General features: G+C 36.5%; 1 protein-coding gene and 1 long non-coding RNA gene across 3 annotated transcripts in view; one reads left to right on the forward strand and one right to left on the reverse strand.

The window, feature by feature from the left end:
• The window catches only part of HOMER2 (homer scaffold protein 2), a 237,425-nt gene that overhangs the window by 507 nt on the left and 212,339 nt on the right, over positions 1-24,579 (forward strand). The gene's annotated exons all lie outside the window — the stretch shown is intronic.
• Positions 1,006-22,597, reverse strand: LOC140510833 (uncharacterized). The gene is made up of 2 exons (XR_011969380.1): positions 22,187-22,597; positions 1,006-1,709 (listed from the first exon to the last, which is right to left on the reverse strand). It is a non-coding gene; the product is annotated as an uncharacterized lncRNA (long non-coding RNA).

The following is a 24,579-nucleotide window of genomic DNA, read 5'->3' on the forward strand; positions in this document are numbered from 1 at the left end:
TTGTAAATCACGTAAGGCACACGTGTCAGTCTATACAAGGTAGCTGTGCCAGGGGAAGTCAGATCTAAGAATGTTTAGAACTTAGCAAGTGATAAGCGTTTACTAATAACATTAATTAATAAGCACCAATTAAAGCACTCATTATATGCCAGGCACTAGATTATTTCCCCCAAGGAAACTGCGTTGATTTGGTTTTGGTAAAAACATTTCAATTTAGGTTCATTGAATTGTACATTTTATTTTCTGTGACCCTCTCTATCCCTTGTTGATCTTGGATTCTTCCCTACCCAACTGTTCAAGGTGTCTCCTCCCTGCTCTAATTTTTTTATGGTTTGACCTTCTATAGCTAAGTCATGAATTTTTGTTCTTGTTCATTCTTTTCAGTCATGTCTGACTCTCTGAGATGCTGGAGGTCTTTGCTGTTTCCTTCTTCAGCTCATTTGAAAAATGAGGAAACTGAGGCAAACAGTGTTAAGTGACTTGCCCAGGGTCACACAGCTAGTAAGGGTCTGAAGCTGTATTTGAACTCAGGAAAAGGGGTCTTCCTGATTTCAGGACCAGCGCTCTACTCAGTGTACCACCTAACCAGACCATCCTGAGCTACGGCCACTCATTTTGACCTTTGTTTTGCTACTGGGCTCAGATGATTCTGGAAGAAAGAAGGAAACTGATGATTTTGTGCAGCTCTGCCTCTCTCAAGTCCAATTCATACTCAAGGCAAGACATCATGCTCTTCATGGCATTAGTTCTCTTTGATAATGAAGGCTCAACAACCATATGAGATCTCTGCATAGAAAGAAGGTCTTCCAGAGTAGGTGATGTAAATTAAACCTCGTTACATATATTTCTTACATGTGTGGCTCACTATTATTATGGTATGAGCTAATTCTTCCTATGGGTGCTGTGTGTATTTGTGGGAAGGATTGAACCAGGTCCTTAGCAGAAGGACCTGTGTGGGATGGCTCAGGTCCCTACATAAATCAATTACTCAGAGGCCTCTCAAAGTGATGACAGAAAAGAGATTTATTTGATTCTCGAGAAGCAGGGCTAACCTGTAGGAGTAGGAAAGCCGAAGACAAAGAAAAGGGCAGTGATTTATATGGACCCTAACGCAAGTCCCTCCTCCCCACACTGACCATTATCCTCATTAGCTTAGAATATGATCTTACATTCTAGACACTAAATCTAACCAATCCTTTTTGAAATGAAGACATCTAGGAATTATGTGAGTTTTGTCCAATCATTGAGACCCTAATACACTACACAGTTTTATATCCTTATATGGAACTATTCTATTCTAAAAATATTGTAACCTTGAGCCTTTAGGCCTTACCTCACCCCTGGGAGAAGAATTACAATCTGAGAAGTCTTCACTAAACCTATCCCACTCAGACCCAACTGCTATTATAGGTGCTATTATTATCTCCTTGTCTTGCGTATGTCCTTCCTTTTCAAAGAGGACTGTGACCTCAAGATGATGACATGACTTGCAGTTGACTTTGATTTGAGGGAGGGAGAGCTGTGCAAGGTCACCAACCTCACTTTCTTCTCCTGAGTCAACTGGGTCCAGTGGCCTTTGTATTAACTGTCTCCCAGTTCCAATACAAGGTTGGAAAGTCTTCCTCTTCTTTGTCTTCTCCTCCTTCTTCTTCCTTTTTCTCCTCCTCCTCTTCTTCCACTTCTCTCCTACAGTTTTCATTTTTGATTTCCTGAAATATAGAGCAGAAAAGCAGGGTTTCAAAAAGCCCATTGTATTTTCAATGGAACTGCTTGACTAGCTGTTAAACTCAAATCATTCTGGCTTTCATTGAATGGCTAATAATAGGCTCAGCCCAAATCTTTGCGGCTCATTGTTTAGATTTTGATGGCTTAAAATAAGTGTAAATAACAATTGTATTCTGTTCTGGCCAAAAATTTTGAGGGTCTTTCCCTCTCAGATGCATATTTTTGGTATGGTAAATTGGGTCATCTTTTGTCTCAATTCTTAGCAACCCTTAGTCATTGAACCATCATTGCCTCACACAAACTGAGATCTAGAATAGACCTTAGTTTAGAAACAGCAAGGTTACCCACTACATCCTGGCCCATGGTCGGTCATTTTGACCTTTTCTTGCCACTGGATTCTGATGACTGCACAGCTCTGCCTCTTTCAAGCCAGTTTATGAACAAGTCAAGACATCATCATGCTCATGATGTCACTGGTCCTCTTCAAGAACGAAGGATGAGCAGGAATTCATGAATCCATTTGGAATTTATCTTGATATATCATGCAGCATGCCAGTCTCTTTCATTCCCTTTTAAACCCTCTACAATCCACTTCCTACCTAACTATTCAACTGAAATTCTTTTCTCCAAATTTCCTATGGATTTGTTCATTGATAAATCTAACGGGCTCTTTCCTCTCATCTTTCTTAACCTTTTTCTCTACAGTATTTGTTATTTGATACTGTTGACTACCTTCTGCTTTTGGGTACTGTCTTTTTTCTGGGTTTTCAAGATCTGTTGTTCTTTAACCTGCCTGACTGCTATATCCTAATTGTTGCCATCACCCAGGGCTCTATTCTGAGCCCAGTTTCTCTTTATACTCCTTCATTTGGAGAACTCATTAGCTCTCATGGGTTTAATTATCTCCATGAAGATGATTCCTAAATGTATATATCTGTCCCTTAGTCACTTTTCTGAGCTGGAGCTTATCACTTAGGAGTTTGGCACTAACCCACTACATTTGGGGCCATCTCCAGTCATCCTGATCTATATCTTGCCACTGGACCTGGATGACTTTGGAGGAGAGATGTGAGGCTGGTGACTTTGCACAGCTCTCCCTCACTTAAATCCAAATTACTTTCAAGTCATGGCATCACTTTCCTGATGTCATGGTCTGCTTCAAGAACTAAGGACAAACAACAAGTACTGACATACTAGACATTTCAGACTGGATAACCTGTAGGTATCTCAGATTTAACATTTGCAAAACAGAATTCTTTATCTTTTTCTCCAAATCCTCTTCTGAACTACCCCGCTACAACATCTCTTGCCCATGTTCCCTTCATGCAGCCCCCACCCTATTTCAGGCCTTCATCACTTTCCCTTGTTCTATGGCAATAGACTAATTATTCTTCCTGCCTTGTTCATCACTACTCACATCCATCCTTTACTCAGCAGCCAAAGTGATTTTCTAAAAGCATAAGTCTGACCATAGTCACTGTGAGGGCTCCCTCCTACCCCCCACAGCAATAGCTTTCAGTGGTTCCCTTTTACCTCCAGGATTAAATATAAAGTCCTCTTGGTATTTAAAACTCTTCACAGCATGATCTCTTCTTGCTTTCCTCTCTTATATTCTCCTCCCTTCCCAGCCCTCTGCCATCCAGCCAAATTGGCCTGCTTGGTTTCCCTTACATGTGATACTACATCTCCAGTCTCTGCCTTCAGTCTTCCTGCCTGAGCTTGAAATGCTTTCCCTCCCACCTTCTGACTCTTAGAATTCTTGGCTTCCTTAAATAAGACTCAGCTTAAGTTCCACCTCCCTACCCTTGCCATCTAAGGTGGCATGGTGGCCAGAGTAAGGGCCTGGGATTTAGGAAGATCTGAGTGTAAATTCTAATTCAAAGATACTATGTGGCTCTGGGACAAGTCACGTAATCTCTTATCCTCAATTTATTTGCAAATGTAGGCGCCTAATTTACAGGGTTGTTGTGAGGATTAAATGAGATGATAATTGTAAAGTGTTTTACAAATCTTAAAGCACTATGTCAATGCTAGGTATTTATTATTTTTGTTTTTGTTCCCCTCCTTCACTATGGCCAACCCTTTTAAGGTTACCTCCCATCTAAATTGTATCTCTTATTTTCTGATTTACATACATTGTTTCCCTGTTAGAATGTAGTTCCTTGAGAATGGGGATTGTTTTTCCTTTTCATTTGTATCCCCAGTACTTAAGGAAGGGAACAAGCATTTATTAATTGCTTGATTGTCTATGTCATTTCCTTAAATTGTCAAAAGAAGATCCTTGCTGTATTCTGTGTGGAGCCCTTTTTCTGGTTCTTGTTTTTTGGAAACCTGTGTGACACCTCAGTTGCTCATCTGTAAGCCCCACATGATCAGTCCACTTTCTTTATCATGTACATCCTTATTAATGTCTTTTATGCCACTTGTCAAATGCAAGTTAGCACTGGTAACTTACTGTAACTTACTCACACCTACTATTCTGTGTCAGCCCCAAATAAAGTCAGTACATTGATTCAGGCTCAAGGGTTAAAATTAAATAAAGCATTCATGAACAATAAAATGCAACAAAGCAACTTTACTGATAAGAAGTTAATTAATTTAAAAGAATTTTAATTTAAAATAAGACATTATTCCCCTTCCCCTTCAAAATCACCACTGCAACTAGTTAATCAGTTTAGAAAGGCACTCCCAGGAGGGCAGTAAGATGTCAGACGAAACTTATGTCACCATTTTTCAGTTGGCTGGGTCTTTTTATACTTCAGGCTTCAAGATAGCCAGATGGGCTTCCTATCACCTTAAAGGACCAGCCCAGCAAATACCTTTGTAGCTGTTGACCCATATGCAAAAATAGGAGCAGATCTCCTGAGGAGAAAGGGGAAAGGAGAGCAAGAGGTTCAGGAGGCAGGTTGACAAAGAGGTAAACGCTCTGTCCCTGTGGCCTAGGCAGGAGCTTAGACATGCCCTGCCTTAGATTTGTAGATTCAGTCCACCCACAGTACCTTCTCAGCAGTGACTCCACTACCCTTGTAGCTGAAGCAGTCACTAAAAGAACAGCAAAGTGAAAACATACTTCAGCTACACATACACTGTAACTCTTCAGGTCAGCAGTGACTTTCATTCTTTTGAGGACATGATGTTCTATGATTGGCAGCTATAAAGCTACATAGAGAGAAGTAAAATTTCTGGAAATTTTGAAGTCATGGGTAAAAAGGGAGAAACTTTAGAGAAAGTGGAAATGCTGTAATATTTATTTTTACTTAGAACTTTTATAGCTGTAAAGGTTAGTTTAGCAATAAATTAAATTATGCATAACTTGAAAGGCTCATGTAATTATTATGCTTGAGATATAAAATTTTAAATTGTAAGTTATTCAGGCAATAAGATATTTACTAATTTAATTTACTTTTAAGAACTATTCATTTTTATAACAAATGAAGCTTTAAGTCTCCAAACTTCATGTAATCTAGCATTTCTGTTTTTACCAGTTTATAAAAAATAGGCACAGATTTGAGAACTGAAAAACATCACCATTATAAAAGTTATGTTTGCTGGTCTGTGTCCATTATGTCAAGCAGGTACAAAATATACACATTTTTTTAAAAAAATAGCTTTAAAAGGTACAAACTGTCTATTGCTAATCAAAATCTTGAAAAAAAAAGTTAACTCAGTGAATAGACTTTGCCATTAGAACTTTGTCTAATTGATCTCAATTTTTCTTCCTCAGTCACTCTTTGGTAAAACAGATATTATGGTACTTATTTACATCACTCACTTCAAAGACTTTATTGAAAGTACTTCATAAATTTTAAAGTACTACTTAAATAAAAACTTCTTTTTCAGCTAAATGTTTATTCATCTTACACCAACACATCAATGATGAGAAGATTTACTGATACAAAGTTTTTCCATTTTCTTTAAGGCTGAAACTCTGCTCCTCACTTTCAGGGTACCATCTTGTTTCCTGCTTTACTATGATAATATGTGGTATAGGATAAGGGCTCCATTTAGAACAGGTGTTATCCTGAAAAGGAGGCATGTATAGAATGGAGCTCCAGCTTGTAATAAGAATAAATGGAACCAAGAGGGTTAAGGACAAGGCAGAAGCTCTCAGGTGAGGGAGCCCTCAAATTTCCTAGTATTCTTCTCTTGAGAATGGACAAAAGCCCCAGCTCTTTACTTGAGGGCTTTTCTATGTTAGGTCTAGGAGGTATATAAATCGTGATTAACTGCTGTGCCCGCATCTGCATCGGCCACTTCTCTGATAATTTTAACATAAGACAATTTAACTTGATTTTTAAAGCAGTCAAAGCAAGAACTCTTATAGTAGAAGTTTCTTTACTTTCCATTTCATTTGCAGTTTTTTTCACTGCCTTAAATATGCTTTGAATGCTCTGCTAAGAATGCATTTTTTACTGCAATCTCTAATTCATATAGCTAAAAAATGCTCTATTTCTATCATTGTAACATTTCTTGTAGTTATTTGCAAATCACAAAAAGCTTGATGCAACTTTGCATTTTTAAGAACTTAGTTGATGTACTTTATAATATTCTGTGCTATAGATTCAGACATTCTAACATCTCACTCTATTTTAAATTCATGCCTGTTAATTATATCAAATTTTTGTACTAATGTAATAAAAACTTCTCCTTTTTGTGAATGCTGGCATTATTTCTATTTGAAGTATTCTTCCTTTTGTCAATTTTAAGGGTCCTTTAAAAAAAACAATAACTGTTGGTAGTATGTTGCAAAGCAGCACACCATATCCATAGTTGACTATAGGCAAGTGTAGAATGATGGAGTAGTATTTCAAAACCTTAACTAGCTCATACACTGGCTACCTCTTAATTATTGAATTAGTTATTCGAATTTTGATTTGCATTAAATCAGACCTGGTATTATTTCATAATTTTCACTAAATTGAACTTTACATTATGCAAACTTACATTAATAAAAACCTGACTGTATAGAGAACAAATAAAAATATTTGAAATGAGACAAAGTTAAATAAACAGAATTAAGAAGACAATTTACATGACAACAATGCAAATGGACAAAAAATAAGAGAACAATGATATTTAATTATAATAACCAAGCTTGGTCTAAAAGAAAAATATCCTTCATAAAAGAATTTTCTAGGATGCCTGCTGAGAAGTTTATTGTGTCAAAATAAAATTTATCAATAATTTAAGAGAACAAATTCTTGAGGTGCAGGTCCAGCTGTGTTATTCTCCTACTTTAAAACCTTTGATATCTCTCAATTTCTTCCAGAATAAGATACAAACTCCACAGTTTGACAGTTGAGGCCTTCTACAATTTGGTTCCAACATGCTTCTAGTCTTACCTTGTACTATTCCCCTTCACAAATTGTATGGTCTAGTCATGCATTTGCAGAGTGCTTGGTGTATAGTAAATGCTTAATAAATGCCTGGGCTCATTTAGGTATAGAAACCAATCTTGCTGTACAGGGATATAGGAGGGGAGGGGAATAAGAGAAAGAGAGTATGATAAAAAGGAAGGCCATTTGGGGGAGGTGGTGGTCAGAAGCAAAATTAACCTTTGAGGAAGGACAGGATAAAAGAAGAGAGAGAGAGAGAGACAAGTATTAACAGGGAAAAATAGGATAGAGGGAAATACACAGTGATCATAACTGAATGTGAGTGGGATCAACTCCCCCCCAAAATGGTAGCAGATAAGCAGAGTTGATTAAAAACCAGAATCCAACAATATATTGTTTACAAAAAATACACCTGAATCAGAGAAACACACACACAATATAAATTAGGGACTAGAGCAGAATCTATTATGCTTCAGCTCAGATAAAAGAAAAGCAGGAGTAGCAAACATGATCTCTTTCAATATTTATTTTGCCCTCTGGTTCTAGAATATCAGGGCAGTTTTCCTTGATAATTTCATGAAAGATGTCTAAGCTCTTTTTTTGATCATGGCTTTCAGGTAGTCCCATAATTTTTAAATTGTCTCTCCTGGATCTGTTTTCTAGGTCAGTTGTTTTTCCATTGAGATATTTCACATTATCTTCCATTTTTTCATTCTTTTGGTTTTGTTTCATAATTTCTTGGTTTCTCATAATGTCATTAGCTTCCATCTGTTCCATTCTCATTTTTAAAGAATTATTTTCTTAAGTGAGCTTTTGAACCTCTTTTTCCATTTGGCTAATTCTGCTTTTTAAAGCATTCTTCTCCTCATTGGCTTTTTGGACTTCTTTTGCCAATTGAGTTAGCCTATTTTTAAAGGTATTATTTTCTTCAGCATTTTTTTGGGTCTCCTTTAGCAAGCTGTTGACTTGCTTTTCATGATTTGCTTACATCTCTCTCATTTCTCTTGCCAATTTTTCCTCTACCTCTCTTATTTGATTTTCAAAATCTTTTTTGAGTTCTTCCATGGCCTGAGACCATTTCATATTTATTTTGGAGGTTTTGGATGCAGAAGCCTTGACTCTTATGTCTTCTCCTGATGGTAAACATTGTTCTTCCTTATCTGAAAGGATGGAAGAGAATACCTGTTCACCAAGAAAGTAACCTTCCATAGTCTTATTTTTTCTCCCTTTTCTGGGCACTTTCTCAACCAGTTACTTGACTTTTGGGTCCTTTGTCAAGAGTAGGGTATACTCTGGGGACCTATTAAGATCTCAGTTCCTCCACAATCAAGGGAGAGGAGTTTACTCCCTGGCCTGGCTTGGAGCTGAGATACAGATCAGCTGCTCAATTCCCCCAGGGGCTTTAGGTAGAGGCAGGGCTGCCACTCAGGGCTGAGGTTCAGATCAGCTGCCCACTTCCCCCAGGGGTTTTAAGTTGAGGTTTCAACAATGGAAACTGGCTGCTGTCTTACCCCCAATCCCCACCACCCTGCTGCTGCTGCCACTGCTGCCAGGACTAGGGGAGAACCCTGATCCCTTGTCACAGAGGTGAAAAAGCCCTCTTTCTGATCTTTGAAGCTGCCTCTGGCACCTGTGGGTTGAGGGATCTGTGAACCTCCACTGCTAAGGATTCTGCCCCCAAGGCCTGCTCTGGCCCTACTCCTCCTGACATCATGTGGCCAAGGCTGTGCTGAGCTCCACTCCAAGTCCAGTGCAACAGACCTTTCCCATCGGTCTTCCAGGTCACCCTGGGCTGGAAATCTCCTCCACTCCATCCTTCTGTGGCTTCTGCTACTCTAGAATTTGTTGAGAGTCTTTCTTTACAGGTATTTTATGGGCTCTGGGGGAAGAGCTAAAGTATGTGTGTCTTTCTACTCCACCCCCCAAACATGATCTCAAACAAAGCAAAGGAAAAAATAGGTAAACTTATGAGAGATGAGTCCAGAAACTACATTTTGCTAAATGGTACCATAGACAATGAAGTAATATCAATGTAAACATATACCAAATGTTATAGCATCCAAATTCTTAAAGGAACAGTTAAATGAGTCTCAAGAGGAAATAGTAAAACTATACTAGTGGGGGATCTCAGCTTTTCCCTCTCAGAAGTAAATAAATCTAACCAAAAGACCAACAAGAAGGAAGTTAAGGAAGTGAATATTATTTTACAAAAGTTTGATATGATAGACCTCTGGAGAAAATTGAATGGGAACAGAAGGGAATAAAACTTTTTCTCAGAAGTACATGGTACCTACATAAAAACTGATCTTGTATTAGAGCATAAAAACCTCCGAACTAAATGCAGTAAAGCAGTAGTATTGAATGTATGTTTTTCAGTTCATAATGCAGTAAAAATTACATTTAATAAAGGGCCATGGAAACATAGATTAAAATTAATTGCAAAATAAATAATCTAATCCTAACAAATGAGTGAGTCAAAGAACAAATCACAGAAACAATAATTTCATTAAAGAGAATGACAACCATGGGACAACATATCAAAATTTATGGGATGCAGCCAAAGCAGTACTTAGGGAAAAATTTATGTCTCTTAACACTTACATCAATAAAAATGGAGAAAGAGCAGATCAATGAATTGGGCATGCAATTAAAAAAATTAGAAAAAACAAATTAAAAATCCCTAGGTAAACACCAAATTGGAAGTCCTGAAAATTAAAGTAGAGCTTAATAAAATTGAAAAGAAAAAACTATTGAACCAATAAATAAAACTAAAAGCTGGTTTTATGAAAAAAATAAATAAACCACTGATTAATTTGATTTCAAAAAAAGAAGAAAACCAAATTACCAGTATCAAAAGGGTGGATTCACTATCAATGAAGATGAAATTAAAACAATAATATTGAGTTATTTTGCCCAACTGTATGACAATAAATCTGACAATCTGAGTGAAATGGATGAATATTTACAACAATGTACATTGCACAAATTAACAGAAGAGGAAATAAAATACTTAAATAACCCCATTTCAGAAATAGCAATTGAACAAGCCATAAAAAAACTCCCTAAGAAAAAATCTCCAGGGCCAGATGGATTTACAAATGAATTCTACCAAACATTTAAGAATGATTAATTCTAATACCAAATAAACTATTTGGAAAAATAGGCAAAGAAGGAGTCCTGCCACATTCTTTTTATGATACAATTATGGTACTGACACAGGAAGTACCAAAACAAAGAAAATTATAGACCAATTTTCCTAGTGAATGTCGATGTAAAAATGTTAAATAAAATATTAGGACAGAGATTATAGCAATTTGTCATGAGGTTAATACACTATGATCTGGTGGGATTTATACCAGGAATGCAGGACTGGTTCAATATTAAGAAAACTATTGGCATAATTGACCATATCAATAACAAAATTAACAGAAATCATTATGACTATTTTGATAGATGCAGACAAACAATAGATGTTGACAAAATACATTCATTAAAATTAAAAACACTAGATAGCATAGTAATAAATGACATTTTCCTTAAAATGATAGGTAGCATCTATCTAAAACCATCAGCAAGCATTATGTGTAATGAGGATAAGCTAGAAGCATTCCCAACAAGATCAGGAGTGAAAAAAGAATGTTCATTATCACCACTTTTACTCAGTATTGTACTAGAAATGTGAGCGTTAGCAATAAGAGAAGAAAAAATAATTGAAGAATTTAGATTAGGCAATGAGAAAACAAAACTATCACCCACCCTTTGTAGATGATATGATGGTATACTAAGAGAATCCTAGAGAATCAACCCAAAATTATTGAATTAAAAAATACTGAAATAATTAACAACTTTATAAAAGATTCAGCACATAAAATAAACCCACATGAATCATCAGCATTTCTATGTATTACTAACAAAGTCCAGCAACAAGAGATAGAAAAAAAATCCCATTTAAAATAACTGTAGACAATATAAAATATTTGGGAGTCTACCTGCGAAGACAAACCCAGGAACTATGTGAACATAATTACAAAACACTTTCCATGAAAATGAAGTCAGATCTAAGTAATTGGAAGAATATCAATTGTTCATGGGTAGACCAAGGTAACAGAATAAAAATGACAATTCTACCTAAATTAATTTACTTATTCAGTGCCATGTCAATAAAACTACCAAAAATGAATTTATAGAGCTAGTAAAATTAACAAAATTCATCTGGAAGAACAAAAAGTCAAGAATATCAAGGGAATTAATGAATAGAAATGCAAGGGAAGGTGACCTCATTATACCAGATCTAAAACTGTATTATAAAATGGCAGTCATCAAAACTATTTGGTACTGGTTAAGAAACAGAGTGGTGGATCAGTGGAATATGTTAGGTACATAAGACACAGCAGATTACTCTATAATAATCTGTTGTTTCATCGATCAAAAGACTCCAGTTTCTGAGATAAGGAAAAAACTCCTAGAAATACTGGAAAAGATGGCAGAAAATAGGCATAGACCACAATCTCACACCGTATATCAAGATAAGGTCAAAATGGGTACATGATTTAGACATAAAGGGTGATGCCATAAGCAAATTAGGAAAGCAAGGGATAGTCTACCTGTCAGATCTATGGAGAAGGGAAAAATTTATGACTAAACAAGAGATAGAGAACATTATGAAATGCAAAATGGATCATTTTGATTACAATAAATTGAAAAGATTTTGCATAAACAAATTCAATGCAACCAAGATTAGAAGGAAATTAGAAAGCTGGGATACAATTTATTTTTACAGCCAGTGTCTCTGATAGAGGCCTCATTTCTAAAATATATAGACAACTGAATCAAATTTATAAGAATACAAGTAATTTCCTGATTGATAAATGGTCAAAGGATATAAATAGACAGTTTTCAGATGAAGAAATTAAAGTAATCTATAGTCATATAAAAATGCTTTAAATAACTATTGATTAGAGAAATACAAATTAAAACAACTTTGAGGCACCACCTCACACATATCAGATTGACTAATATGGAAAAAAAGGAAAATGATAAATATTAGAGATGTGATAAAATTGGAACACCAATGCATTGTTGGTGGATTTGTTACCTGATCCAACCATTCTGGAGAGCAATTTGGAACTTGCCCAAAGGGCTATAGAACTGCATATTCATCAATACCACTTCTAGGTCTATATCCCAAAGAGATCATTAAAAAAGGAAAAAGACCCACATGTACAAAAATACTTATAGCAGCTCTTTTTGTGGTGGCAAAGAAATGGAAACTGGGGGATGTCCATCAATTGGGGAATGACTGATATACGAATATAGTGGAATATTATAGTGCCATAAGGAATGAGTGGATGAATTTCAGAAAAATCTGAAAAGATTTCCATGAACTGATGCTGAGTGAAATGAGCAGAACCTGGAGAATATTGTATACAGTAACAGCAACTTTGTGTGATGACCAACTTTGACAGACTTAACTCTTCTTATCAATACAATGATCTAAGACTATTCCAAAAGACTCATGATGAAAAGTGCTATTCACATCTAGAGAAAGATCTATAGAGTCTAAATGCAGATCAAAGCATGCTCTTTTCTCTTTTTTTTTTGTTGTTTTTTCTTTCTTGTGGCTTTCCTCTTTTGTTCTGATTCTTCTTTCATAACATGACTAATGTGCAAATATGTTTAATATGAGTGTACATGTATAGCCTCTATCACATTGCTTGCCATCTTGAGGAGAGAGCAGGGGAGGGAAGATGGGAGAAAAAAATTTTGGAATTTAAAATCTTATAAAAGTGAATGTTGAAAACTAAACTAAACTAAAATTAAGTTAAAAAAAGGAAAAAGAAAACCAAATTATCAGTATCAAAAATGAAAAGAGTGAATCCACCATCAATGAAGAGGAAAGGAAAGCAATTATTAGGAACTATTTTGCCCAAATATATGCCAACAAATCTTACAATCTAGTGAAATAGGTAAATATTTATAAAAATTATAAATTGCCCAGATTTACAGAAGAGGAAATAGAATACTAAATAACCCAATCTTAGAAAAAGAAATTGAACAAATCATAAATGAGCTCCATAAGAAAAAATGTCCCTAGGACTAGATGAATTCATAAATGAATTCTACCAAACATGATTCATTTCAACTATATAGAGTATTTGGAAAACAATAAACAAAGATTCCTATCAAATTCCTTTTATAATACTATAATATGGTGCCAATATCTAAATCAGAAAGAACAAAAACAGAGAAATAAAACTATATACCAATTTCCCTAATGAATATTGATGCAAAAAATTTAAATACAATACTAACAAGGGGATTATAGTGATATATCACAAAGATCCTACACTAATCATCAGGAGGAATGTATATCAAGTATGCAAAGCTGGTTCAATATTAGGAAAACTCAGTATAAGTGACTGTATCAATAATGAAAACAACAAAAATAATGTGATTATCTCAATAGATACAGAAAAAGCTTTTGACAAAATTCAATACTCATTCCTATTTTTAAAAAAACTAGAAAACTTAGGAATAAATGGAGCTTTCCTTAAAATAATAAGTATTGTGTGGGATGGCTCAGGTCCCTACATAAATCAATTACTCAGAGGCCTCTCAAAGTGACGACAGAAAAGAGATTTATTCGATTCTCGAGAATCTGGACAATCCTACAGCAGTTCACCTGGAGTAGGAAAGCCGAAGACAAAGAAAAGGCAGTGATTTATATAGACTCTAATGCAAGTCCCTCCCCCCCCCGACCATTATTCTCATTAGCTGAGAATATGATCTTACATTCTAGACACGAAATCTAACCAATTCCTTTTGAAGTGAAGACATTGAAGAATTAGGTAAACTTTATCCAATCATTGAGACCCTAATGTACTACATAGTTTTATATCCTTATATGGAATTATTCTGTTCTAAAAATATAGTAACCTTGAGCCTCTCAGTCTTACCTCACCCCTGGGAGAAGAATTACAATCTGAGAAGTCTTCACTAAACCTATCCCACTCAATCCCTCCTTTTATTTATTAACCTGAAGACTTCTCACGGATATTTCAACCACAGTTCTGTAACATGATCTCACACTGTCTATTAATCTCCTCATCCCAATCAGGATCATTCCTGTCTTTTGCCTCCACAGGTGCCCATCCTTCCTTCTTTAGTATCATCAACCAAATGGCTCCTTCAGTCCTCTCTTCTACTCTAGCAAGTTTTAGTAGAGAAATTCTAACTATTTCAGTAATTAGTGAAATCAAACAAGGTAAACAAATAGGAAGTAATATGATACCACTAATTGCTATGATGCCAAACCACAGTAATCTCTACCACCAGCTCCCTTCAAAATAGGACCACCAAGATGTATTGAAAAGGGAGTTCCAAGTTTGTTCAGGAACATGAGCAACCTTCCTAATATTTTTGGTGATCTCTTTCACTATTCTTCCATTATCATCAAGTTTTCAAGCAACATGTGGATAAATTGAGCTTTCCACAAACTCACCCTTCTTCTGCAAGTAAATAATCTAAGATCAACCTATGTTGCAGTACTGCTTCCCTAGTTTGTGTGGCTTGATTGGCCAATAAGTCCAAATCTTCTGCTGTTTGATTGGTAATAATTTCAAGTACTGCTTGGAGTCTGATTAGTCTATTTAATAGATATATAGGGGTTCTATAACCCCAACTCCCATCTTGAGCCCAAGTTGCAGGCCCATACTCTCTAATTATCCTCTTAGGTGGCCAAGTGTCACCCCACCCATTTGCATTTCCAGTGAGTAAAGGAGGTGTCAATGTTCCTCTTCCTTTTGACTAGATCATCATATAGAGGAACCCCCAGATGCCATTTCCCTGATTCAGGCAAGAAAAAGAATTTAGGTCTCACGAATCCAATGTAACAAACACCTCTCCAGTTTAGCAGAAGGTGAGTATAGGCTGTCTGTCCACATATCCAATAATGCCCTCTCAAAGCAAGAATTTTCCTCTAGAAACAGTCTTACTCTCTAATCCACAGCCGGAAAGTACTTCACATCATCCGGGCCTAATGGTCCTCCTTTCATGATCTCTGACTTACACCTCCATAGTTGTTGCTTCCTCTTCCATATACAATGTTGATAATTCTTCCTAGTTCTATTGATTACACTCCAGAAAGTATCAAACATCATCCTATGTGTCCCATTCTCCCACTTCCATACCCATTCTTTATACTCTCTGTTATTCTTAGTACTATTCATATATATATGCAACTCTACAAATAGTCATAGTCATGACCCCTTCACATTCTTTCCCTTATGAATCTTTCCCTTCATACAGAAATTCAAAGGGAAAGGTAAATTAATGAATTGTCCATTTAGAGGTTCCATCTCATACAGCAGTCTGGGGAGAAGTATCTTCTTATGCAGTTTTCTGATCTGCATGCTTCTTCAAACAGTCTTCAGCACAGCATCTCAGCATCTTCTTCTCTTCATCTTCTTGTAGAAATCCAGATGTCCACTCTCCTACAGAACTGAACTTAATACCATCTTAGATTACCATTCCTATCACTCTTACAAAAACCAAAATTGAAACTTTGACAAATCATCATTTTTTTTTAATTTTTTTTATTTTTTTAATGTTTAACAATCACTGCCATACAATTGCGATTTTATCCCTCCCCACCCACCCCCCACTACCTCCCTCCCTCCCCACAACTGCATACAATTCTGTATAGATTCTACATATACTTTCCTATTGAGTATATTTTCACTATAGTCATGCTATGTAGTCAGACTAAGATAAATGAAAGAATCCGTATAACAAATCAGAACATGATACACAAACAGATACACATACACAAACATGATCTGCTACATTATGTGAGTGACTTCCATATTTCTCTCTCTGAGTGTGGAAGGCATTTTGCCTTGAGGTCCACCATTGGGATTTTTTTTTTTTTTCAGAAGTTCTTGTGTTATTACAAAAATCTAAGTCTACCAGAAAAAACTCTCACACACTGTGGTTGTTGCTGTGCATAAAGTTCTCCTGGTTCTGCTCCTTTCACTCAGCATCAGGTCATATAAGTCCTTCCAGGCCTCTCTGAAGTCTTCTTGTTCATCATTTCTTATGGCACAATAGTACTCCATTACATTCATATACCATAATTTATTCAGCCATTCCCCAGTTGATGGACATCCCCCTGACTTCCAGTTTTTGGCAACTACATAGAGTGCTGCTATAAATATTTTTGTACATGTGGGACCCTTTCCCATTTTTATGATCTCTTGGGGATATAGTCCTAGTAGCGATATTGCTGGGTCAAAGGGTATGCACATTTTTGTAGCCCTTTGGGCATAGTTCCAAATTGCTCTCCAGAATGGTTGGATGCGCTCACAGCTCCACCAACAATGAATTAGTGTTCCAACTCTCCCACATCCTCTCCAGCATTTATCATTTTCTTGTTCTGTCATGTTTGCCAATCTTATAGGTGTGATGTGGTACCTCAGAGTTGTTTTGATTTGCATCTCTCTAACCAATAGTGATTTAGAGCATTTTTTCATATGATTATAGATAGCTTTAATTTCTTCCTCTGAAAATTGCCTGTTCATATCCTTTGACCATTTATCAATTGGGGAATGACTTGTATGATTATACATTTGGGTCAGTTCTCTATATATTCTAGAAATGAGGCCTTTATCCCCGGGCTTAGCTGTAAAAATTTTTTCCCAATTTACTACATCCCTCCGGATTTTGGTTGCATTGGGTTTGGTTGTGCAAAAACTTCTCAGTTTAATGTAATCAAAGTTATCCATTTTGCATTTCATAATGCATTCTATCTCTCCTTTAGTAAAGAATTCTTCCCTTCTCCATAGATCTGATAAATACACTATTCCTTGCTTCTCCAGTTTATTCATGGTATCAATCTTTATACCTAAATCATGTACCCATTTGGACTTTATTCTTGTGTACGGTGTCAGGTATGGGTCTATGCCTAATTTCCGCCACACTGTTATCCAGTTTTCCCAGCAATTTTTATCAAACAATGAGTTCTTATCCCAGAAGCTGGGGTCCTTGGGTTTATCAAACAGAAGGTTGCTATATTCCTTGCCTACTGCATCTTGAGTGCCAAGTCTATTCCACTTGTCTACCTCTCTGTTTCTTAGCCAATACCAAGTGGTTTTGATAATTGCTGCTTTATAGTACAGTTTAAGGTCTGGTAGCGCTAGGCCACCTTCCCAGGCATTTCTTTTCATTAGTCCCTTTGATATTCTGGACCTTTTGTTTTTCCAAATGAATTTTGATATTATTTTATCCAGCTCTGGAAAGTAATTGTCTGATAGTTTAATTGGTATGGCACTAAATAAGTATATTAATTTGGGTAGAATTGTCATTTTTATTATATTAGCACGGCCTACCCATGAGCAACTAATGTTTTTCCACTTACTTAAATCTGACTTTATTTGTGCAAAAAGTGTCTTGTAATTGTGTTCATATAGTCCCTGGGTTTGTTTTGGCAGGTAGACTCCTAAGTATTTTATACTGTCTACCCTAACTTTAAATGGGATTTCTCTTTCTATCTCTTGCTGTTGAACTTTGTTGCTAATATATAGGAATGCAGAAGATTTGTGTGGGTTTATTTTGTACCCTGCAACTTTGCCAAAGTTGTTTATTAATTCAAGTAATTTTTTACTTGAATCTCTGGGATTCTCTAGGTAAATCATCATATCATCTGCAAAGAGTGATAACTTAGTTTCTTCTTTGGCTATTCTAATTCCTTGAATATCTTTATCTTGTCTAATTGCTACAGCTAACATTTCTAGTACCATATTGAATAATAGTGGTGATAATGGACAACCTTGTTTCACCCCTGATCTTATTGGGAATGCATCTAGCTTATCCCCATTGTATATAATGCTTGCTGAAGGTTTTAGATAGATACTGCTTATTATTTTATGGAAAGTTCCCTTTATTCCTACGTTCTCCAATGTTTTTAGTAGGAATGGATGTTGTATTTTGTCAAAAGCTTTTTCTGCATCTATTGAGATAATCATCATCATTTTTTTTTTTTAAAAGAAAAGAAAATTCACATTAAAATGCAGCTTCTACATTTCACAGTAAGTCATTATACATTCCCTCATTAGGAAGATGAGATTTCACTAAGAAGTCAATACCAGACTCCAGTACTTATATAAATACAATAAACAATCATTTTTAACACAGTGCATATCACATCATAAAACAATTCCAACTTTTGATCATGTGATGCTTCTTTTAAAGAATTTACAATATAGTCCACAAACCATTTTTCATTTAACATTAACCATTGAGACAAAATAATAACTATGCATGCTAGTCTCACAAGCCCTTGACCTAATCATCTCCACACTATTACTAAGAATTAAAGGACCCTAACTTATTGTTGTTGGTCTAAAGTCCTAAACCTGTTAGCTTAATTTTAGACTCAACCTCAGATGTTCCCCTACCAACAATCTATTATTCAACAGATCTGGTATTATTACTTACAAAACTTCTGATTTTAGGAATTTGCCACTAAGAGTGGGGACATTGCAGGGAAACAACATCTCCCTTCACATCAGTTCCAGGCAGGAGTAGATTGTCAACTGGGATTCAGCCAGGCTTCAAGTCTGCCAGGTGTCAGTGGGGAAATTGAGTCAGGAGAATCCTACCTCAGCTCAGACTGAACAGCCGCTCTCCCGACCTTCCCATGAGATCACCTTTTGCAGTTCATACCAGCATCTCACAGGCTTACTGGCATCATGGATCAGTGGCTCAAACCGCCTCTCTTGCCATCCACACCTGGAGTTAGACTCAGAAGAACAGTCAATTAATAGTCCCACAAAAATCTTAAAATAGCAAGCTCCAATAATCAGTTTCAGACATAACTAATTTCACATTGGCCAAGGAACATCTTTTGAAGCAGGTCTTAAGTAGCCTACATGCCTTTCTATACATGTTCTAGTTCCTGATTGAATAACAATCATAAGTCATTGCTCTAATAGATTTATATCTGTTTCCCAAACTACTTTATCCCTTTCTAACCCTGCTCAATCTAAAAGAATGAGCTACACATGTGATAAGTTCAAACACTAACTTGAATTTTTATGTTCATGTAATGAATTCAAATCAAAACAATCGTTTAACTTTCAATGCCAAATATTACCAGACTACCTACCTCTAAGAAAATTAGACTGAAATTCTTTTCCCCAAACTGAAGATGTCTCTGATTTAGTCTCAGTAATTAATTCAGTCAATTGTTTTAATACTAATTGCTTTTACATCATTTTGTAACCTGTAAAGATCTTATTCCAAGTTGGGACCTTTGTCCATTACCCCAAAAGAGTTTTAGTCCCATTTGTCTAAAGGCCCTGGAAAACCTCACCTTGAAAACTCCTTGGTTTTTTCCACGTGAACCAACTCTCCTAAGGTCCACTCTATCACTATGCCCAAGTCTATTCTACTTCCCACTCTTAATTCTATCAGTCCAAATCTCCAGTTTACTGGCCACTCCTATCAAGACCATTCCTGGAGCTCCCAGACCACCTGGGGCCACCCCCCCGCCTTTTTTTTTTTTTGTAAGGGATTCCTTTCCCTGAATCCCCCTGTAAATAAAATACAATTATAGTTCACTTTAAATCCCAATCTTGTTCTATGTAACAATGATACAATATCTATTTATTCTCATTAGATTTAGAAAGAATGTTCCCAGGGATTTTATTTACCTCTTAGATCTTAAATTTGCCCTAAAAAGCCAATCACTGAAGATCATTTCTTATACATTTTCAAATTCTTACCAAAGCAAGTTCTATATACAATCTCCTCAGCTGCTGGGGCTGTACTTGTTACTAGCCTGAGGACTGCTTCTTTCCCCCACATATTCACACAGTGTACCAGCTTTAGGCTTTAGCATTAGAATTAAAAATGGCAAACATAATTTTTATAAGTGATAACAAATTGTTTTAGCTATGAACCCAAAAAATAAATTTCAGATGACATCAATTGCATTTTCATATCCTATTAGAGAAACTAAATTCTTCCCACTTTTATAACTTACAAATACAAATTGGATAGGTAGGCCTTCCAAAAAACCATACGAAATATTTTACAAAGTATTTCTTAATACAACAAATATTTCCTCTCTTACGAACAGTTTACAATTTATCACAATCCCCTTGAAACTAATTGACAGAAATCACAAGAAAAGACCTAAACCCACAGCCTTTTCACATTTGCCCATAAACTTTCTTTTACAAACATAACTTTAGAGTAAATGCTTGATTCATGGCAAAAACAATTTTAGCTAAAATTTCCTTTTCAACAACAGAAATAAACTTTTAACATAATACATGCTCAGATGAAACAGGCTTGAAAATCACACCTATATATATACCCGTACATTTTTAAAGTGTTCTCATTTTCTTAATAAGAATGCTACAACAAGAAAACTCTTATAAAAAAAAATTCATAACAGCTCTTTTTAACCAATTCATTAATTAACTTAACAATGCAATTTCTAATACAATACTTAGATGGATTACCTAAAAATTTAAACTTATTTAAGTTTACTTAAAACTTAAAATAAGCCATTAACCTATTCAGCTCTTTTTTTATAACCAAATGTAAGTTTCAAATTATCAAATTTCTATCACATCTTTTTAAAACCCCAATCTATGTGTAATAAATTACAAAATTTAAAATCGTGTAACAGTTACATTAGATTAATGTTGCATCTAACAAATACCTATCCTTTTTTTAATGGATCTAACATTTTTGGCAGAAATGCTGCTGGGTGTCTCTGCCCTCCTCTTATTTGTGCCAGGATTCCCAAGGCCACCCCTTTCTGGCCCTCCCACTCTGCAAAGAAAAAGAAAAACCTAAACTTATTATCTTTTTACTTTAAATACATTGTCTGGCATCAAATATATTGATCTAATTAAACCTAAATTCAAAACTCTCAGCTCTAAGTTGCTTACTTGAGATTTTCTTTTACTTTCTAATCTTCTGCTTACTTCCACCAAACTTTAATAAATTCTAACCTGTCTTAAACATTAAATTAAGAATGACACATTCCACCTATTCACAATTCCAAATACAACCAGAATGAATTCAATTAACTTTCTGTTATTTCCCATTACACTAAAATTTCTTCTTTTGGGTGAGGCAGGAAATGGTTAAATGGTTGCTAGCATGCCTCTTTAATCTGAGGGAAAAAGATAAATTCCCTCCCTCCCTTTTATACTTCTTCCGATCCTTCTGATTACACAGTACCCCCGCTCATCATTTCTACCTGCTTAAATTCTCCTGCCTTTCCCTCAAGCCACTTTGAAACTGCACATAACTTATTTCTTTCTACTTCTCCTACATTCTTTTACTTGCTGTTACCAACTATATAAACTGAACAGTAAAATAATTTTTCTCTCCCTTTCTCTCCCTCCTTGTCCCTCCGCCCCTCTGAAACTAATATGGAGGGGTTGAAGAAGGGGGGTAAAAGGAATTTCAGGGACAGTTCAGCTCAGCCTTTCTGCTCTTGCTGGCTGGCTGGCTAAATTTACAACCTTATCAGATAAAAACAGAGACACACAGACTTTCATTCACACAGAAATACCAACACAACGTATACAGACAAAACATTTAACAGAATAGAATAGTACACATAGGTTTAAATTTTTGGCAAACCCAATCCTCGGAGGAACCATATTTGGGCCAGATTGTGCCTCCTCCTCTGATATCTTTTCACCCCATATGAAACAACAATACTTAATCATCTTCTTCTTGTCCTTTCCTCTATAATTTGGTAATTCATCCCAATTTTTGTAATTGATTTCCCAAAGGACTATTTACCGGTATTTCCTGACTCCATTCCAAAGCTCGGTGGGGTTTGGACTGCCCCTTCCCCATTCTTTTGGTCGAGGGTTGTCACCAACACCTCCGAGTCTATGACTCAACAAATCTTGCTAGCTCCCTCGCTAGCTCTCAGTGGGGGTCGCCCACCCACCCACAGTCACCCAGCAAACGTTTTTGGGGGGGCCCTTCACCCTGGGGTCCTGCAGTCCACCAATTTGGTTGGGAGTCGTCACCTTCTCCCCGAGTCTATCTAAGACTCAACGAATTGACCCCCAGATCCCCCCCGCGCTTACCGCTGGGTTGTACGCGTACAAGTTGCCTGACTGCAACCTTCAACACCAACCGGTTGGCATTTTTACACACTTCACAGCTTCGGAGTCTTTGGAGTCCCTATCTCTATTCTTTTCTGTCTTCACTGAGTTCCTCTGCTTCGGGTGGTTACCTTGCAGAGAGGGAGGCCCGGCAGCCCTTTTCAAGGACGATGGGGAAATCTCCCCACTGGCGCCCAGTCCTTGAACTGAGCTGTCAGCCGTCTCTCAGAAAGGTCACAGATCCCGGACGAGCCCCCAAACTGTGTGGGATGGCTCAGGTCCCTACATAAATCAATTACTCAGAGGCCTCTCAAAGTGATGACAGAAAAGAGATTTATTCGATTCTCGAGAATCTGGACAATTCTACAGCAGTTCACCTGGAGTAGGAAAGCCGAAGACAAAGAAAAGGCAGTGATTTATATAGACTCTAATGCAAGTCCCTCCCCCCCCCCCCACCATTATTCTCATTAGCTGAGAATATGATCTTACATTCTAGACACGAAATCTAACCAATCCCTTTTGAAATGAAGACATTGAAGAATTAGGTAAACTTTATTCAATCATTGAGACCCTAATGTACTACATAGTTTTATATCCTTATATGGAATTATTCTGTTCTAAAAATATAGTAACCTTGAGCCTCTCAGTCTTACCTCACCCCTGGGAGAAGAATTACAATCTGAGAAGTCTTCACTAAACCTATCCCACTCAATATCTATCTAAAGCCATCAGCAAGCATTATCTGTAATGGGAATGTGCTAGAATCATTACCAATAAGGTCAGGGGTGAAGCAAGGATGCCTATTATCACCACTGCTATTTAATATTGTACTAGGAATGCTAACTGTAGCAATAAGAGAAGAAAAAATGGAAGGAATTAGAATAGGCAATGAGGAAACAAGCTGTCAGTCTTTGCAAACAATATGATGATGTACTTAGAGAATTAGCTAAAAACTAGTTGAAATAATTAACAACTTCAGCAAAGTTATAGGATATAAAATCAACCAACATAAATCACTAACACTTCTATATGTTACCAAGAAAGGCCAGATGGAAGATATCTTCTGCTGGGTCAGTACTCAGGCAGTTTTTCTGCTCTTGCTCCAGGGCTCCATTCCAAGCTCTCACTTCTCCTTTCTGGGCTCTGAATAGAATACACTTTCTGGGCATTCACCCCTCCAGCACAGCCAGTCTAATACATCCAAGCCCTGGCTCTGGCCATCCCCACCTCCCTGGGCTCCACAGAACCACAGCCACCACAACTGGAAAACAATGAACAATTATCTCAGCCCCCATACTTTCCTTTTAGTTTGCAGATCCTGCAGAGACTACACCATAAATGTAACATCAAGGACACCATCATACACAGAAGGGGCTACTATACAGGTTCTTAGATCTGCTTTTCTAAAAGGAAAGCAAATTTTGAGGGGTCAACAATCACTTTAATCAAGTGCATATATTATTCACTTAGTTAAGGGGGGAAAGTCAGCACCCTGAACTTCAGAGAAAATACGAACAGAGAAACAAAGATCAACCAACAGACAGGGCTTCCAATTGTCTGATCATAAACAATACATACATCACAGATCAACAGATAGATCTAACTATTTTTGACCATGCATATATAGTTACCAGAGAGGAAAGCACCAACATCTGGGTTTTCAAAACTGCGGGGCCCTCAGCTGCTTTCCAGAGCCTTATCTGGCCAAACAAACACTTCCAATGAGTAAGCCCCAAAACAAAACCTCACCTCAGAATATATATACACATTTCAGAGCCAGAGAGCATCAAAACTCTTAAAAACCAGTGCATCTAGAAATTAATAAAAGGTATAGTGCCATACCAATTAAACTATCAGATAATTATTTTCTAGAGCCAGAAAAAACAGTATCAAAATTCATGTGGAAGAAGAAAAGGTCGAGAATATCAAGGGGACTAATGAAAAGAAATGCTAGGGAAGGTGATCTAGTGCTACCAGATCTCAAATTGTATTATAAAGCAGCAATTATCAAAACCACTTTGTACTGGCTAAGAAACAAAAGGGTACACAAGTGGAATATGCTAGGTATTCAAGACACAATAGACAATGAATATAACAATCTACTGTTTGATAAACCCAAGGATCCCAGCCTCTGGGATAAGAACTCACTGTTTGACAAAAATTGCTGGGAAAATTGGATAAAAGTGTGGCAGAAACTAGGCTAGTTACACAATCTAGATATAAAGATTGATACTATGGACAAATTGGTGGAGCAAGGAATGGTGTATTTATCAGATTTATGGAGAAGGAAAGAATTTTTGACTAAAGAAGAGATAGAAAGCATTATGAAGTGCAAGATGGATAAATTTGATTTCATCAAGCTGAAAAGTTTTTGC

The sequence above is a fragment of the Notamacropus eugenii genome, chromosome 1 (genome assembly GCF_028372415.1).
Source record: "Notamacropus eugenii isolate mMacEug1 chromosome 1, mMacEug1.pri_v2, whole genome shotgun sequence".
Classification (NCBI taxonomy): domain Eukaryota; kingdom Metazoa; phylum Chordata; class Mammalia; order Diprotodontia; family Macropodidae; genus Notamacropus; species Notamacropus eugenii.